We start from the raw sequence: 19540 nt of genomic DNA, 5'->3' as shown, positions 1-19540 counted from the left end.
TCGTTCTCGTCTGTCCGTCTCCCCCGATTAGACCGTAAGCCCGTCAAACGGCAGGGACTGTCTCTATCTGTTGCCGACCTGTTCATCCCAAGCGCTTAGTACAGTGCTCTGCACATAGTAAGCGCTCAATAAATACTATTGAATGAATGAATGAATGAGCTCACGGTCTTAATTCCCATTTTGCAGATGAGGGAACCGAGGCTCAGGGAAGCAAGGTGACTTGCCCAAGGTCATACGGAAGACGAGTGGCAGAGCCGGGATTAGAATCCAAGTCCTCTGGCTCCCAGGCCAGGGCTCTATCCACTAGGCTAAAATTCTACGTTATTTATCTATTTATTTATATTAATGTCCCCCTCTAGACTGTCAGCTCGTTGGAGGCAGGAATGTGTCCGTTTGTTGTTATATCGTACTCTCCCGAAAGCTTAGCAAGCGCTCAGTAAATACAATTGATTGATTGATTGATTGATTTCCCTTTCCTTCCTGGTTCCCCCATCCACCCTTCTCTCATCTGTACAACGCTGCTCCTCTAATCGATCACCTGGCTGGATTCTAGCCCCGGAGCGACGAGCTAACCGCATATCGATCGGTCGATCGATCCATCATTTTTCTCATTGTGGGTGGGGAACACGCCCGTTACATTGTTGGACTGTACTCTCGCAAGCGCTCAGTACAGTGCCGTGCCCCCAGAAAGCGCTCAGTAAATACCGTTAATAATAATAATGATGATAATAATAATGAGGCTTCCCTCCGCTCACGTGGAAGTCAACTAATGACCCCAGCTCCTCCCCTCAATTTACCTCTCTCTGCTTTCGTAAACTCCCGCTTAGATTTTTACGTTTTTCCCAAATTTATACATCCTCGATCCGAAATTGCCCACCCGAGATCCGATCCACCAAGCTAACCCGAAGGGGATCACTCGGTCGCACGTCTTAAGAGATGAAAACAATTACAATATGCAAATATTTGAAAACAAGGGCGACCGAGTTCCACAAATACCTATAAATCTGGAGGGAGCGTATCCCCTCAGAGGTAATTACAAGTCGGGGAGACGTTTCCTGAGGCCCCGACCTTCTGCCGTCCCTTACGACTATTAGTGGGTTCCTCTCATTTGCACGGGCTCCCATCCAGCCCGACGGAGAAGTCGCCATTCTCGACTAGAGATTACGGCTGCGGGCCCTTTTTATCAATTACAGACATAATTCCCTCCACGGTGCCTTCGAATTTAAATATGCCTGCCCCCCAGAAAAATTAAATATACTGCAAAACCTAGTGCGGCTGCTTTATTCATTGTTTTCTTTTTTTGCCAACAAGGCTAAGGTAGACCCCACTTCTGAGAAGCAGCGGGGCTCAGTGGAAAGAGCCCGGGCTTCGGAGTCAGGGGTCATGTGCTTGAATCCCCGCTCTGCCGCTCGTCAGCTGCGTGACTGTGGGCGAGTCACTTCACTTCTCTGTGCCTCAGTTCCCTCGTCTGTAAAATGGGGATGAAGACTGTGAGCCCCACGCGGGACGACCCGATTCCCCTGTGTCTACCCCAGCGCTTAGAACAGTGTTCTGCACATAGTAAGCGCTTAACAAATACCAACGTTATTATTCTGAAGTCTCGGAAGGGAAAATCTGTGCGGCGAGCAATTAATGGGTGGTCTTTATCGAGCGCTCACTGTGGGCAGAGCACTGGACTAAACGCACGGGCGAGGAAAATGCCAGAGGAGGGAAGGGCTTTAAAGAAGCGGCTGCAAGGAGCGTTTATCCATTGGAATTCTAGGATGACGAGGTGGCCTTCTCTTTTGGGAGTTGAAACTGAGCTGCGTGGAGCCGTAATACTAATAATGTTGGTATTTGTTAAGCGCTCACTATGTGCCAAGCACTGTTCTCAGCGCTGGCGGAGATACAGGGCCATCGGGTCGTCCCTCGCGAGGCTCACGGTCTTCCTCCCCATTTTCCAGATGAGGCCACTGAGGCACCGAGAAGTGAAGTGACTCGCCCACGGTCACGCAGCTGACGAGCGGCAGAGTGGGGATTCGAACCCATGACCTCTGCCTCCCAAGCCCGGGCTCTTTCCGCTGAGCCGCGCTGCTTCTCTATTTTAGCCATGAGGCAGAGTTTGCTTGATCCAGGGGTGGGTTATGGTGGGCAGCGGAGCTTAGTGGAAAGACCGTCATCTGGGAGTGAGGCCGTTGGCTGGTGTGTGTTCTTCCAGCTGCTGTGTGAGCGCTTTGTGCCTCAGTTTCCCCACCTGTAAAATGGGGATAAAATATCTATCTCCCCCAGGTGGCACGGGGTCCATCTGATTACCTTGCGAATCCCAGTGTTGACATAAAGTAAGCGTTACAGAGAGGCCAAGTAAGGGAGTCTAGAAGCAGCGTGGCTTAGTGGTTATTCATTCTTTCATTCATTCATTCGTTCATTCAATAATATTTATTGAGCGCTTACTATGCGCAGAGCACTGTGCCAAGCGCTCGGAATGGACAAATCGGTAACAGATAGAGACGGTCCCTGCCCTTTGACGGGCTTACGGTCGAATCGGGGGAGAAGCAGCGTGGTTAAGCAGCGTGGCTTACCTGTTGCCGATTTGTCCATTCCAAGCACTCAGTACAGTGCTCTGCACGTAGTAAGCGCTCAATAAATACTACCGAACGAATGAATGGAGAGAGCCCGGGCTTGGGGGTCAGGGGATGTGGGTTCTCATTCCGGCTCTACTACTTGTCCGCTGTGTGACCTTGGGCAAGTCACTTCACTTCTCTGCGCTTCAGTTTCCTCCTCTGTAAAATGCGGATTAAGACCGTGAGCCTCACGTGGGACGACCCGATGACCCTGTATCTACCCCAGTGCTTAGAACGGTGCTCGGCACATAGGAAGCGCTTAACAAATGTCATCGTGAGTATTATTATTAGAAGAGGCGGACGACAGATTTCTGGAATCCGCTCCGGGCAGGGCTACGGAGTTTGACTGCAGATTGAGAGCAGGAGTGAAGTTGATTCTTCCGGACTCCGACCAGGGGAGCTAGAAAACAGGACGTGTGCGTGCTGATGGAAATGGTCCATTCATTCTTTCGTTCATTTATGCCTTAAATCACATTTACGGAGCGCTTTCTGGGTTCAGAGCGCTGTACGAAGCGCTTGGGAAAGTATAATACCACCATAAACAGTGAAGCAGCCCGGCTCAGTGGAAAGAGCCCGGGCTTGGGAGTCGGAGGTCCTGGGTTCTAATTCCGGCTCCGCCAGTTCATTCATTCATTCAGCAGCATCTGTTGAGCGCTTACTACGTGCAGAGCACTGTACTAAGCGCTTGGAATGGACAAATCGGCAACAGATAGAGACGGTCCCTGCCCGTTGGCGGGCTTACGGTCTAATCGCTGTCAGCTGTGTGACTTTGGGCAAGTCACTTCTCAGTGGAAAGAGCATGGGCTTTGGAGTCAGAGGTCATGAGTTCGAATCCCAGCTCTGCCACTTGTCAACTGTGTGACTGTGGGCAAGGCACTTCACTTCTCTGGGCCTCAGTCCCCTCATCTGAAAAATGGGGATTAAGACTGGGAGCCCCACGTGGGACGACCTGATGACCCTGCGTCTACCCCAGCGCTTGGAACGGTGCTCTGCACATAGTAAGCGCTTAACAAATACCAACATTATTAACGTTATTATTCTCTGGGCCTCAGTGACCTCATCTGTAAAATGGGGGTGAAGACTGTGAGCCCCATGAGGGACAACTGGATCACCTTGCATCCCCCCAGCGCTTAGAACAGTGCTTTGCACATAGTCAGCGCTGAACAGATACCAACCTTATTATTATCCCCTGCCCACAGTGAGCTCACGGTCTAGAGGGGGGAGACAGACATCAAAATAAATCAATAAAATGACAGCTATTTGGTATGATTGGGGGTCGGTAAGATGGGCTGAAGGTTTGAGTGGATGAAGGCTTGATTGACTGAAGATATGATTGGCTGATGGGACGACTGGTTGGTGGTATGATTGGCTGATGGTAAGGATGGCCCAAGGTTTGATTGGATGAAGGTCTGATTGGCTAGAGGTATGATTGGTCGAAGATGTGATCGGCGACGAGAAGCAGCGTGGCCTAGTGGAAAGAGCCTGGGCCTGAGAGTCGGAGGACCTGGGTTCTAATCCCTGCGCTACCACTTGTCTGCTGTGTGATCTTGGGCGAATCACTTCACTTCTCTATGGCTCAGTTTCCTCAACTGTAAAGCAGCGTGGCTCAGTTGAAAGAGCCAGGGCTTGGGAGTCAGAGGTCAGGGGTTCGAATCCCAGCTCTGCCACTTGTCAGCTGGGGCGAGTCACTTCACTTCTCTGTGCCTCAGTGACCTCATCTGTAAAATGGGGATTAACTGTGAGCCTCACGTGGGACAACCAGATCACCCTGTATCTACCCAAGCGCTTAGAACAGTGCTCTGCACATAGTAAGCGCTTAACAAATACCAACATTATTATTATTATTATTATTATTAAAGTGGGGAATAAATATCCGTTCTCCCTCCTACTTGGACTGTGAGCCCCATGCGGGACAGGGACTGTGTCCCACCTAATTAACTTGTATCTACCCCAGCCATTAGCACAGTGTTTGACACGTAGTAAGTCCTTAACAGATACCTTAAAAAAAATGCCAGAGCTGAGATTAGAATCTGATGAATTGATCGTTTCTCCTCAAATAAACTTACTGCGAAATGGGGGCTTTCCATCTTTCCGGAATTTGCCTAGAAATGGGATCTTCTGACTTTCTGAAACTTTCCTAGAGGTGGAATCTCCCATCTTTCTGAAATGGCCAATTTGCTCTATGGAGGCTGGGTTCTGGAGGAGTGAGGGTTGAATTTGGGTGCTGAGGTTCATTAAACCCTGAGCCATTACGTTCCACAAAACTCTTCCCTTCGGGAACACTCAAATTTGAAAATTCTGCAGTCAAGAGATCATTACGGGGAAACTTTTAGTTGGCTAAAGGAATCGCAACTTTCCGAGAGCGATCTCTAACGTGAGATTCTGTCGTCTGGGGAAAGGCGGGCTTCTTAAAGGATTTGGGTAGTCTCAAAATCCACCGGGGAAGTTAAACGGCCTTTCCGGGACAGTGAATGTTCGATGGACTCTCTTTTGCACAGATATCAGCTTCGTCTGTGCAAACTGACTTCCGCTTCTATGCGGTGAAGAGCGCTGTACTGGACACTTACTGTGTGCAGAGCACTCTACTGAGTGCCTCTGGATGTAGGACACTGTACTGAACATTTGATGTGTGTAGAGCAATATCCTGGTTGCCTACTGTATGCACAGTTCCAACAATCAATCAGTCAGTCAATGGATGGTATTTATTGAGCAGCTACCGCGTATAGATCACTGTACTAAGTGCCCAGGAGAATACAATAATACAGACTAGGTAGATTTGTCCCCTTTGTCTACCCCAGCGCTTAGAACAGTGCTCTAGACATAGTAAGCGCTTAACAAATACCAACGTTATTATGCCCACGAGGAGCAGGCAGAACCAGGGAAGTAACGAAGTCTAGTGAATAAAAGCACGGGCCTGGAAACCAGAGGATCCGAGTTCTAATCCTGACTCCACCACTTGTCTGCTGGGTGACCTTGGGCCACACAGTTAACTTCTCTGGGTCTCGGTTTTCTTGTCTGGAAAATGGGGATTCAATAGCCATTCTCCCTCCTACTTAGACTGTGAGCCCCTGTAGGGCTGGAACGACGTCTGACCTGATTATCTTGTACCTGCCCTAGTGCTTAATTCAGATCTTGGCACATAGCAAATGTTTAACAAATACCTTAATAGCAATGCCCCCGGAATGCTGGCAAAAGCATTCGACTTCATCTGGAGTCCAGGGGTCTGGTAACTGGAAGGAGATTTGGTTTCATAATAATAATTATGGTATTTGTTAAGCGCTTACTGTGTGCCAAGCACTGCTCTAAGCGCCGGGGTAGATGCAGGGTCATCAGGTTGTCCCACGTGGGCCTTACACTTTTAATCCCCATTTTTAAGATGAGGTAACTGAGGCTCGGAGAAGTGAAGTGCCCTGCCCAAGGTCACACAGCGGGCAAGTGGCAAACTGGGGTTTAGAATTCGGCTCCCTTGCCCGACCCCCTGATCTTTCCACTAGGTCACGCCGCTTCTCTGCTCTCTTGCACGCAAGGAGACTTGCAGAGATCACCTTTCTGAATCAGCTGTCGGGCGCTCAGTGGCATTTATTGAGTATTTCCTGGGGTCAGAATACTATACTGAGCGCTTGAGAGAATACAATAGAGTTGGTAGAACGAGTCCTTAAAAAGGTTACAGTGTACTGGGTGCAGAGCACTGTACTAAGCACTTGGGAGAACACAATCGCTTTGGTAGACAAGATCCATCCCCTCAAGGAGTTTACGGTCTATTGCGTACGGAACACTGTACTAAGCGCTTGCCCTCAAGGAGTTTACGGACTAAGGAACTGTAATAACTGTGACTGGGAGCCCCATGTGGGACAGGGACTGTTTGATCTGATGATCTGTTTGATCATCAGATCTGTTTGATCTGATGATCTGAGAAGCAGCGTGGCTCAGTGGAAAGAGCATGGGCTTTGGAGTCAGAGGTCATGAGTTCGAATCCCAGCTCTGCCACTTGTCAGCTGTGTGACTGTGGGCGAGTCACTTCACTTCTCTGTGCCTCAGTTACCTCATCTGTAAAATGGGGATGAAGACGGTGAGCCCTACGTGGGACGACCAGATTCCCCTGTGTCTATCCCAGCGCTTAGAACAGTGCTCGGCACGTAGTAAGCGCTTAACAAATGCCAACGTTATGATCCCCATCTACCTCAGAGTTTAATACGGTGCTTGGCACATAATAAGCGCTTAACGAGGACCACAATTATTCACAGTGAGCTGTGGATTGATAATTAGCCTGAAGTCCAGGGTTGGAGGTCAGTTTTCTTTTGGCCCATGGGGGCAGGGAATGTGTCTGTTTATTGTAATAATGAACTGTCCCAAACGCCCAGTACAGCGCTCTGCATTCAGTCACGCTCGATAAAGACAGTTGGCTGACCGACTCTCAAACCTCTCCACTGGCCGGCCGTATCTGAATTGTTCATTTCGACCTCACGGACCTACCGAGGACCAAACATCTCTTCTTCTTCTGACTTGCAACATTTTTTTTCACTGGTAGTCAAATATTTGTTTTCAAAATAGGATTTTCCACATGCTTAGCTCATTAGGATAGATGCTGTCTTTTCCTACCTCCTTTTACAAAGAGCGCGTCCCATGATTTGATGTTTAAGCTGATTCTATTCCAAGGAAGATCCATATTATGCCAATACTTCTTTGGATGACTAAGGTTTATATGGTGTGCAAATGCTTCACCCGGCTCAAAATAACTTTCTTGGTGATAGGGAGTCGGCGGGTAGGGAGCGCAGAAGGGTGGGGAAGGGGTGTTTCGAAGGAAGGGAGCTGTGAAAATCAGTTTGGGAGTCTGTGCCTTATTAGGCTACTTAATAATAATAACAAATAAGGTCTTTGTTAAGCACTTATTACGTGCCAAGCGCTGTTCAAAGCACTGGGGAAGATACAAGGTAATCAGGTTGGACACGGGACGCGGTAGCTGAGGGTTAGGTGGGATCCAGAGGTTTCTTTCTGGGACGGAGAAGATGTGGGCAAAGGGGAAGGAGCCATTAGGTTAAAAATGCAGTCAGGGAGGGTAGAAGAGTGGGCGGAGATGCTTTTAGAAGATGAAAAGGGCACAGTCCTTGTCCCACATGGATCTCACAGTCTCCATTCCCTCGTGGGTAAAACGCGGATAAAACACCTGTTCACCCTCCTCCTTAGACCGCCGACTCTGGTGGGATGATCCGATGTTTCATGGCCCATCTATCCCAGCCCTTAGTCCAGTGCTTGGCACATGGAAAGCACTGAAAAAAGACCAAAATGAAGATGGATTGTCACGAAATGATGTAGAGACGCCTCCCGTAGAAATAACGCAAACCCACAGAGGAGCAAGAGGAGCGATAGGTGGGCCCTGCCGGAATTTTCAAGGGATCGGATGCCTCGCCGATGTCTCGGGGAAGTGAGCGATGATGGAGAAAGGGCAGTTAAGTTTCCCGACAACTCGAACGGTTTGCGCTTTAAACTTTCGATTTCTCTCCACCTGAATTTGACTCCATTTTTAAACGTCCTGAACGATGGTCCAACTTGAAGAATGTGAAAAGAAAAGGAAATGCCCTCCCAGAGACTTAGATGAAAAACAGATGGCGAACAAGAGGATAAGGAGCGCTTTCGAATGAATTCCGTTAGCTCGTTCCCGATGACGGCAGAGACTCATTAAAGATGTGCTAAGGCACGGAGCTTGATATTGATCGACGAAGGGGTGATAGGAACTGTGAAACCTCATGCAAGCAAGAACTGAGAGGTGAACCAAAATGATTTCTCCTCTGATGGATTATTAGAAAAAGCACCGTCATAATCCAATTTTCCAGAAACTTGGATCGATGATGTCATCTAATTACCGAGCGATTCTGAACGATAGACCGAGATCGGATTTAGGGACGAGAGAAATGCCGGCAGCTTCGACCAACGGATCGAATCGGAGCCGCCCAGAAGTGATCCAGAGGCAATTATTTACTTCAGATCTCCCGAAGAAAAAATGAAAACATATAAAGGCGTCCCACCAGGCTCCAACGCCGAGCCATCAAACACGTTTTAAGTGTCCGTTGGGGTTATGGAGACTGTATTCTCGGCGCGGACGCGAGCTTTAATAGGGCCATTTAAAAATATCCATTTCAGGCCAAATAGATGTCTACGATTCAGTGTTCTTTGTAAAGATGAAAAAACGTTAATGCATCATACCCGCAACATAATGGAGATAGAAGCTCTAAATTGTGTTGTGACAACACGACCATAATCTCACCAATAAAATTTAGCTAGTGCAAATGGAGGAATGTGTTTCCATGATAACTCATATTGGTCTGTACCAAAGTGTCACCTTAACAAATGACAGTCATTATAATGTATATTGTTCCCAGGGAGAATGTTTTAGTAAGCTTCAAGCCCGGGTCATTTCCACTCCAATTTGCCTCTCACATGTGAAAATCTCCACCTCTACCTGGAAGCCTCGGAGATCGGGAACGATTCTGGGGTGAGGCAAGCACTTCTAAACTTTCTCTGTCACAGGATCCCGCTCAGAGAGGAGAAGGGAATCCAAGATCGGGCCAGATCTCAGCCCGATGGGGCCAGAAAAGTCATTCTGATCTCCACATCTCTAGGGAAGAGGGAGAAACGCCCAAAGTCCTCCAAATGCCACCGTGTTGTTTTCTGCTTGAAAGGACCCGCGATCGGCCCTTCGACGGATCAGTGGCGTTTATTGGGCACTTACCATGTACGGAGCTCTGTACTAAGTGCCCCGGAGAATCCAGTACAGCGGAATTAGGAGATCCAGTCCCTGTCCTTAGGTAAAACCATTCACTTTTTGGTAGTATTTTTGAAGCACCTACTGTGTGGTGATTCCCCATCCCGAAACCTACCCTGCATCACCTGGTTGCTTGGGGCTTAACCCCGTTCCACCCCCACAGCGCTTATGAACTTATCCGGAAAATCAGCGTGCCCTAATGGATAGTGCACGGGGCAGGGAGTCAGGAGGATCTGGGTTCTAATCTCAGCTCCACCACTTGTCTGCTGTGTGATCTCGGGGGAGTCACTTCACTTCTCTGTGCCTCAGTTACCTCAATCTGTAAATTGGGGATTAAGACTGTGAAGCCCTTGGGGGACAGGAATTGTGTCCAACCCAATTACCTTGTATCTATCCTAGCACTTAGCAAAGTGTCTGGCACATAGTAAGGGCTTAGCACGTTCCACTATTATTAGTATTATTATCCTTCACTGTTTATTAGTAGAATGATCCTGCCCTCAGGGAGTTGACAGACTCGGTGTACGGAATCGGTAGACCTAATGCCTGTCCTCAAGAGGTTTATTGGAAATACAAGTGAGAGCTAAGGAGGCTGATTGATTTGTGTGAATACAGGACCGGGGGGTGAGTGTGTCAGAGGATAAGGTAACTGGACACTGCAACCCGTTAAGAGAAGCAGCGTGGCCCACTGGCAAAAAGTGGATCTGGGAATCAGGGGACCTGGGTTCTAATCCTGACTCTGCCACTGGTCTCCTGGTCATCTTGAACAAGTTGCTTCACTTCTCCGTACCTCAGTTCCCTCATCTGTAAAACGGGGATTCGACACCTGGCCTCCCTTTCCCTGAAGCTGTTAGTAAGACCCATCTGGGACAGGGATTGTGTTGGACCTGATTATCTCGAATCAATCCCAGTGCTTAGCACAGAGTAAGTGATAATAATAATAATGTTGGCATTTGTTAAGCGCTTACTATGTGCAGAGCACTGTTCTAAGCTCTCGGGGAGATACAGGGTCATCGGGTTGTCCCACGTGAGGCTCCCAGTTAATCCCCATTTTACAAATGAGGTAACTCCAGGCACAGAGAAGTTAAGTGATTAACAAATAGCACCATGATTGGTAGATGATTATTCCTCAGCACACTCCGAATAAAGAGTTAAAGCTCATCCCTCTGAAAACACACTCTTTATTCCAGAGAAGATAAAAGACAAACACAAATACAGCTGGGAATAGCATAGTCATCTGAATAAAGAAATATGAAAAGAGAAAATTATTGCATCTTGCTTGGGAAAAGAAATAGAACATTCATTTCAAAATAATCCGACAATGCATTTCACATTCCTAAATAAGCTTCTGCATCTCCTTTCTGGACAGAAGTCATAAGACCTTCATCTCAAGTGCAAAATTCTCATCACGCTTGCTTTTCTTTAACTCGTGGTCTATGTTCACAGAGACGATTCCTCTTAACTCACTTCCTGAAAGCGTAGGAAATAAATTAAGTTTCTCTCTCTCTCTCTTTCTTCCTCTCTTTTAGAGACGCAGCGTTGACTTAGTGGACAGAGCCCGGGCTCTGTGGGAGTCAGAGGTCGTGGGTTCTAATCTCTGCTCCGCCACTCGTCAGCTGTGTGACTCTGGGCCAGTCACTTAACTTCTCCGTGCCTCAGTGCCCTCATCTGTAACATGGGGATTAAGACTGTGAGCCCCGCGTGGGACAATCTGATTACCTTGTATCTACCCTAGAGCTTAGAAGGGTGCTTGGCACGTAATAAGCGCTTAAACAAATACCATCACTATTATTTTGAGTTCGTACATGCCCAAATACTAATTCTCGTAACTCTGGACTGTTGAATTTCAAAATGCCAAAATAGTTATGATGGCAAGATGGATGAGATCGAGGTACAGTGAGAAGATTATGAGAGAAGGTGTCCAAAAGACTAGTTTTCCCATCCAGTGATACCTTCCTAAGTGTCCACCCAGAGCCAACTGTGGTCCTCACTGCAAGCGGAGCACTGTACTGAGCAGTTGGGAGAGCACACTAGCATGGCCTACTGGAACTAGCAGGCGCTAAACCTTTGCCACATGCTGTCTGTGTGACCTTGAGCAAGTCAGTCAGCTTCTCTGGGTCTCGTTTCCTCCCCTGAAAAATGGGGAATCAAGACCCGTTCTCCCTTCCGCTTAGACTGTGAGCTCCATGAGGAACAAGGACTGTGCTTAACCGGATTATCTACCATCTACCCCAGAGCTTAGTAGAGTGTTTGACGCTTCGTAAGCACTTAAGTTACCACAGTGATCGTGATCAAAATAGAGATAGAAAACACAAGCCCTGCCCTGAGAGAGTTTAGAGTCTCGTAATCTGACGTCAAGCAGCGACTCCTCCAAATTACGTTGGGCCTTGATTTGCTCCCTTTATTCACTTCTCCCCCAGCCCCACGGCACTTATCCTCATCCGTCATTTATTCATAGTCACCTCTGCCTCTTCTTTAGCTTGTGAGCTAGTTAATCTCCGGGAATGCGTCTTCCAACTCTGCCGCATTGGACTCTCCCAGTCGTTCAGCACAGGGCTCGGCACATAGTAAGCACTCAACCACCGAGTGAAGGATTGACTGATGAGATACCAAAAGATTTTCACTGGAAAATCTACTGTGGGTACGGTCCTGCGTCTGAACTGTATCTGGATATTCCTGTTTTTTTCCTGACTCACTGGAAAACTCTTTTGGCTACTCGTTTCGATTTGGGTAAGGCTTTCATTTTTGATTCTTTTCATGTTTTAATCTTTCGTATTTTCCCACTGTGTCACTGACGCTTCATTATTCTGCCACGTCATTTCACTTATGGATAGCCTCATGCACGAACACCCACAGGGAAAGGAAGGTTTCGTAGAGAATTTCAAAGGACATAATTTCATTCTTTCTCCTGGAGTAGGCTTTGAAAAGAATGAAGTCTACGTTTTCACCTCTGAAAGAGAGGTAAAAAAAAAGTGAAGCAATCTCATAATCCTTGATGCAGATCTAAGGGAGAGAGTAAATTTCCATTTCTCCCGGCAGAAATAGAGAAGCGGCGTGGCCTAGTGGATAGAGCTCGGTCCTGGGAGTCAGAATGAACAGGGTTTTAATCCCCTTTTCTGCCTCTTGTCTGCTGTGTGACCTTGGGCGAGTCCCTTCACTTCTCCGCACCTCAGTTCCCTCATTTGTAAAATGGAGATTAAGACTATGTGCCCCATGTGGCACGTGGACCGTGTCGACCCTGGGTCTGCTTGGATCTGCCCCAGTGCTTAGTACAGTGCTCGGCACAGAGTAAGCGAATAACAAGTACCGTAATAATGAATAATTATTAACAGTAAGTCGTAGTAATGGTAGGTTTGGAGGTAACAGTGGAAATAGTAATGATAGTGGTATTTATTGAGTTTTCCCTGGATGCAGTGTGCTATATTAGCGTCGAATAGTGATCAGATGGCTAGAACACAAAGCACTTTAATCGCTCTATTTACCTTCAGTTGAATCTGAAGACCAAAAGTTACTACTTTTAATCCCACTCTGCCCCTTACCTATTGTGTGACCTTGGGCGAGTCATTTTATTTCTCTGTGCCTCAGTTTCTTCATCCATTTAATGGGGATTCAATGTGTGTTCTCCTTCCCACTTAGGCTCTGCGCCCCCCGTCGGGTAGGGACTGTTTTCACTACGATTGGTTTGCATATTTCTCAGTATTTAGCCCAGTGCTTTGCACATCATTCATTCATTCATTTATTGAGCGCTTACTGGGTGCGGACCATTGTACTCAGAGCTTGGGAACTACAATTGGGCAACAGATAGAAACAATCCCTACCCAACAACGGGCTCACAGTCTCGAAGGAGGGAGACAGACAACGAAAGAAAACAAAATAATGTTGGTGTTTGTTAAGCGCTTACTATGTGCCGAGCACTGTTCTAAGCGCTGGGCTAGACACAGGGGAATCAGGATGTCCCACGTGGGGCTCACAGTCTTAATCCCCATTTTACAGATGAGGTCACTGAGGCACAGAGAAGTGAAGTGACTCGCCCCCAGTCACCCAGCTGACAAGTGGCAGAGCTGGGATTCGAACTCATGACCTCTGACTCCAAAGCCCGGGCTCTTTCCACTGAGCCACGCTGCTTCTCTACAAAACAAGTACTTAGCATATCAATCAATCCTATTTGAGTTCTTACTGGTGCAGAGTACTCTATTAAGCACTAGGGAGAGAACAGTGCCTGACACATAATAAGCCCTTAACATATACTATCGTTATTATTATTATTATTATTATTATTGTTATAGAGTTGGTAGAATATTCCCTGCCCACAGAGAGTTTACAGTCTAAAGGGGGAGCACGACTATTTTTAATATTTTTACTCTTCCTCCTCCTCCTCCTCTTACTACTGCTATTAATAATAACATCATCACTGCTAAGATTGGTGACACACTGATACAATGCTTTAAACATCACTTTCCACTAGAAGATGATGACCGTGTTGCTTTTCTTCTTTGTCTCTAGGTGCATCATTGGACATTAACATTTTATGCACACAGGTAACTGAATTTCTGATTTATTGGTCAACAGTATTAATGATTTTGCATTTCCTTAATTCCTCTGAAAGCCCTTTCAATTACAGGGAAAAAATGTCCCTCAATTAAACCCAAACCACTGTCCTTGCCAAGACTGTTATCTATAATGTATATGAATAGGTTAATTTCATCAGCGTAATGCCATTCGTATTCAAAAAGAAAGTTTTTAATTTCAGGTCCATTATTAAAACCCAGCTAAATTACCAACTTGCACTCATTAAGAAAATGTTTCTTTTCATATGTAAAATTTATAGAGGCAATTAGCGATTAGTTCATTTGTGATCTTAATCCCCCAAAATAGCGTTAGAATGTAGGTCAGCCCTTGTATGTCTTTTAAACCATGAAATTGAAATGCCCCGTTTACCCACTAGAATAAACGCATTGTGTTGCAGAGGTGAAAAAGAAATCATTACACAAAAAATAGTGGCCATTAAATACATTCTTTGGGATATACAGTCACTTCTACTACACTAAGGACCACGTGCTAGGGGAAAAGTGTACGGTGACGACTGAATCCGGGGAGCGATTAGTGGAAGGTATTTCAAGAGATCTCCCACCTCTTGTCGAAACCCACCCTCTCCACCGGGGCGTCCGACCCCCGTCTCCTCACGTTTTATCGAAACACTTGTCCCTTCCTCCCTTCCCTCCCTGACCACCGTCTACAGCCGTTCGTTCCCCGGTGACTTCTTCCCCACTGCTTGCGAACAAGCTCGTGTCTCCCCTCTCCTAAAATAACCCTCCCCACGGCTCCCTCCAGTCGCCCTATCACCCTCCTACCATTCCTCGCCCGACTTCCTGAGCGAGTCGTCTACACCGTCCGTCTCAGATCCCCTCTCCTCCGATTCTCTCCTCGAACCGCCTTCCGATCTGGCTTCAGTCCCCTTCGCCGCCCTCTCACCGGTGATCTCCTTCTTGCCTCTACTCCATCCCAATCCTCCTCCACCTCTCAGCTTTCTTCGCCACCGTCGACCACCCCCTTCTCCCGGAAACATTATCCAATCTCGGCATCCCAGACGCTGTCTTCTCCTGGTTCTCCTTTTATGTCTCTGGCCCCTCCTTCACAGTGTCTTTGGTGGACTCCCCCTCTGCCTCCCACCTTTCGGGTCCAGACCCGCCTTAGTTCTGGGATTACAGTCTCTGTATTTCCCGACTCTGAACTTTCCCTCCCAGTCCCAAAAGAAGAGAGAGGGAGCGGTGGAAGGCAGTTGCGGGAGACAGTCAAGAGATTTAGCTCTCTAAAGTGTCCATCTTGATCTATTTATTACACTGTGAGCTGATCAATTAATTAATGACATTTATTGAGCACTTACTTTGTGCAGAGCACTGTACTAAGCCCTTGATTCTCCCAAGCGCTCGGTACAGTGGTCTGAGCACAGTAGATTGTTCCTCGACGGCAGGAATCACGTCTTCGTATTCCCCCGCGCACTCAGTACGGCGTTCTGCACATTGTACTGTAAGCTAGACTAGACCGTAAGCTCGTCGCGGGCAGGGAACGCTTTTTATTTTTATGTTATCCTCTCCCAATCGCTTAGTACAGTGCTCTGCGCACAGTAAGCGCTCGATAAATACGATGGCGTGAACGAATGCACGCAGCAGACCATGAGCTCCCTGAGGGCTAGGATCGCGTCTTCTAACTCTTTCGAGGCCCTCCCAGTTCCCAGTGCCTTGGTCTGTTGGAGGGATATTTTCAATAACCGCTATTGCTGAAGCAGCTGCCGCGAGGGTAGAGTCGACCTTATTCTCTTCCACAGCGTTCCCGAAATAAGAGCTCCCTCATAGGTTCCGGAAGCTCGCCTTCAGACTCGGAACACCATCAACACACAGAACACTGACACTGCCCAAGCTTTCCAGAAACGAAATTCATTTCTCAATAAAGGCGGCTTGGGAGAACTCGATCCTCCTCTTTATCCCTCAACTACGCCCGGGAATCGTTGACCTTCTTTCGATTTTCCTCCCGGCGAGTCTGTCCCCAACATTCCCCCAAGGGACGGCAGTGCTCCGATTTTTGAGCTGTCGACGGAGAGTTCGAGATGAGATCGATCTGTGGGAGAACGACAACACGGGAGGCCAGCGCGGTATTTCGATGGATTCTTTCCTTCCGGGCCGTGGACGTGTTGTCAGAGGCACTTCGCTTCTCCGGGCCTCAGTTCCCTCATCTGTAAAATGGGGATGAAGACTGGGAGCGCCCCGTGGGACAGGGGCCTCGTCCCACCGGATCTGTTTGTATCCACCCCAGCGCTCAGTACAGTTCTTGGCACACTGTAAGCGCTTAACACATGCTATAAAAAAAGGAAAATTGGATCCCCATTTTCTATAAATCAGTAAATCAATCAGTGGTGTCTACTGAGCATTTTCTATGCGCAGAGCACTGCACTAAGCACTCGGGAGAGTAAAATATGAGTCGGTAGACATGATCCCTCCCCACGAAGAGTTTACGGTCTAGAGGGGGATAATTCCAAATAATAATAATGATGGTATTTGTTGAGCGCTTACCATGTGCCAAGTACGGTTCTAAGCGCTGAACACTGTTCTAAGTGCTGAAAGTATAAGCTCCTTATGGGCAGGGAACATTGTCTGTCCGTCTATCTCGTCTGTCCGTCTCCCCCGATTAGACCGTAAGCCCGTCAAACGGCAGGGACCGTCTCTATCCGTTGCCGACTTGTTCATTCCAAGCGCTTAGTACAGTGCTCTGCACATAGTAAGCGCTCAATAAATACTATTGAATAAATACTATTGAATGAATATCTTGATACCTACCCATCCACTTAGTACACCTGTAAAACGGGGATTCGAAACCTGGTCTCCCTTCCCCTCAGGCTGTTACTAAGACCCATCTGGGACAGGGATGGGGTTTGATCTGATTATCTTCAGTCGATCCCAGTGCTTAGCACAGAGTGAGTGATTAACAGATAGCCCCAGGATTATTAGGTGATTATTCCTCAGCACACTCCTCATAAAGAGTTAAAGCTTAGTACATCCATCACACCCAGAGAAAGTACAAGAAGCGCCATTACCTCCCAATGGTACATCGCAAGCGCTTGGTACAGTGCTCTGCACATAGTAAGCGCTCAATAAATACGATTGAATGAATGAATGAGCGAACCTCCATTTTACAGATGAGAAAACCGAGGCCCAAAGAGAGATCGAGTGGTCCATCCTCTTGCAGGTTTCTCAGTTCCAACCAATTATCGTACACCGAGCCTTCGTTTTTTTAAAAAAGAGCTGTGTGAATAATTTTCTGCAGACTTTTTTTCTAGAAGAAAGCTTGCATCGGATGATGAAGGCTATTGTTCCAGATACCTGCGCCTGTACTTTCTGGGAGATTTAGAGTAAATATTTTGGGGATTTAGGCGATGAGTTTTTAATGACAACTGATGTTGAATACCTCCATTCAAAGTACTAGATCATGAGGTTTGCACTCACTTTGCTTAACGGGACCACAATACGCTGCCTCTCCCGTTAAATTATAAATGCTCCGAGAACAGGGAACAAGTACCATCGCTGAACTCTCACAGGCATTTAGTACAGTCCTAGCACTCAGTAGGTGCTCAGTCTATTCCGCTGATCGAAGGACTATCACTGAAATGGGTACGACGGCAGGAAAACAAGATTTATCTGCCCCGAGCGACAACGGATTCTGGATTCCAGTTGGGATTCGCCCGCGCTCTCTTCACGGTGTCGTTGTCGGTATTTTTATCGTCTTCTTCTTCCATCTATGCATCATTTTAAATTGCTCGTCATTATCGACTGAGCAACACCTGTGAGCATATCGCTCTACTACGCGTTGGAGAAATCATTCATTCGATCTTGTTTTTTGAGCACTTACTGTGTGCAGAGCACCGTACTGAGCTCTTGGGAGAATAGAGAAGCAGCGTGGCTCGGTGGAAAGAGCCCGGGCTTGGGAGTCAGAGATCATGGGTTCGAATCCCGGCTCTGCCACTTGTCAGCTGTGGGACTGTGGGCGAGTCACTTCACTTCCCTGTGCCATCTGTAAAATGGGGATTAACGGTGAGCCTCACGTGGGACAACCCGATGACCCTGTATCTACCCCAGCGCTTAGAACAGTGCTCGGCACATAGTAAGCGCTTAACAAATACCAACATTATTATTACACTAGAACATTCAGCCGACACATTCCCTGCCCACAGTGTACAACAAAAATATGAGAAGCCTTTCCTGGAGTCAGGGAGTTTACAACCGATCGAGGAAGATGAGCAGTTAAAAAGATCCAGAAGGGCACGGAGGAAGAGCCAAGATAATAATAATAATAATGTTGGTATTTGTTAAGCGCTTACCATGTGCCGAGCACTGTTCTAAGCGCTGGGGTAGATACAGGGTCATCAGGTTGTGCCACGGGAGGCTCACAGTTAATCCCCATTTTCCAGATGAGGTAACTGAGGCACAGAGAAGTGAAGTGACTCGCCCACAGTCACACAGCTGACAAGTGGCAGAGCCGGGAGTCGAACCCATGACCCCCGATTCCGAAGCCCGGGCTCTTTCCGCTGAGCCACGCTGATGAAATTAAAAGGAAACAGTGGAGTATAAAATCAATCAATGGTATTTAATGAACGGTCACTGTTTACAATGCAATACTTGGTAGACACAATCCTCGCCTAAAGGGGAATACAGTCCACCGTACGCAGGACTGTACTGAGCGCTTGAAAGAGTGTGATACAAACTGTCATTGGAAGAAAGGATCCCTGCCCTCAAGAAGCTTACTGGATTTTGTTAAGACTCCACACTCCAGATTATCCCAAAATTTGTCATTTGCTCATCCTGTCGGACTTACATTTCGATTCTGAATCGCCTCTCTACTCAATACTCTTTCCTTCCGACGTGAACTTCGGGAAGTGTTGGGTCACTGAAAAAGGACCAAGGACTGTCCTCCGAACGTAGAGAGCTAAGCTAGACCCTCCTGACCTTTACGATCACAATATTAAAAAAAAATAGTGATATTTGATAAGTGTGAGATAAGATAAGTGCATAAGATAAGCACTGTACTAAGCGCTGGGATGCAGGTCCTACATGGGGCTTGCATCTAAGTAGGAAGGAGAATAGATTTTAATGAGAAGCAGCGTGGCTCGGTGGAAAGAGCCCGGGCTTGGGAGTCAGAGGTCACGGGTTCGAATCCCGGCTCCGGCGCCTGTCAGCTGGGTGACTGTGGGCAAGTCACGTCACTTCTCTGTGCCTCAGTTACCCCATCTGGAAAATGGGGATTAACTGTGAACCTCACGTGGGACGACCCGATGACCCTGTATCTACCCCAGCGCGTAGAACAGTGCTCTGCACATAGTAAGCGCTTAACAAATACCAGCATTATTATAATTATTAGGTTCGGAGTCTCTATTTCGCAAATGAGGGTACTGCTGAGGTCCAGAGAAGGTAAGTGATTGGCCCGAGGTCACACAGCAGGTATGCGGCACAGCCGGGATTAGAACCCAGGCCTTCTGACTTGCAGGCCCGAGCTCTGTCGACTAGGCCACGCTTCTTTCTCCCTCCAACTGGGAGCCCCAGGGAGAGCGAGGGGCTACGTTCGGAGTCCTCGGTATCAATCCCGGGCCTCCGCACAGTGCGTGGCACAAAGTGAACACTTGATAAACGCCACCGCT

Source organism: Ornithorhynchus anatinus, chromosome 14 (genome assembly GCF_004115215.2).
Source record: "Ornithorhynchus anatinus isolate Pmale09 chromosome 14, mOrnAna1.pri.v4, whole genome shotgun sequence".
Lineage (NCBI taxonomy): Eukaryota > Metazoa > Chordata > Mammalia > Monotremata > Ornithorhynchidae > Ornithorhynchus > Ornithorhynchus anatinus.
This window is presented reverse-complemented; position numbering follows the sequence as displayed.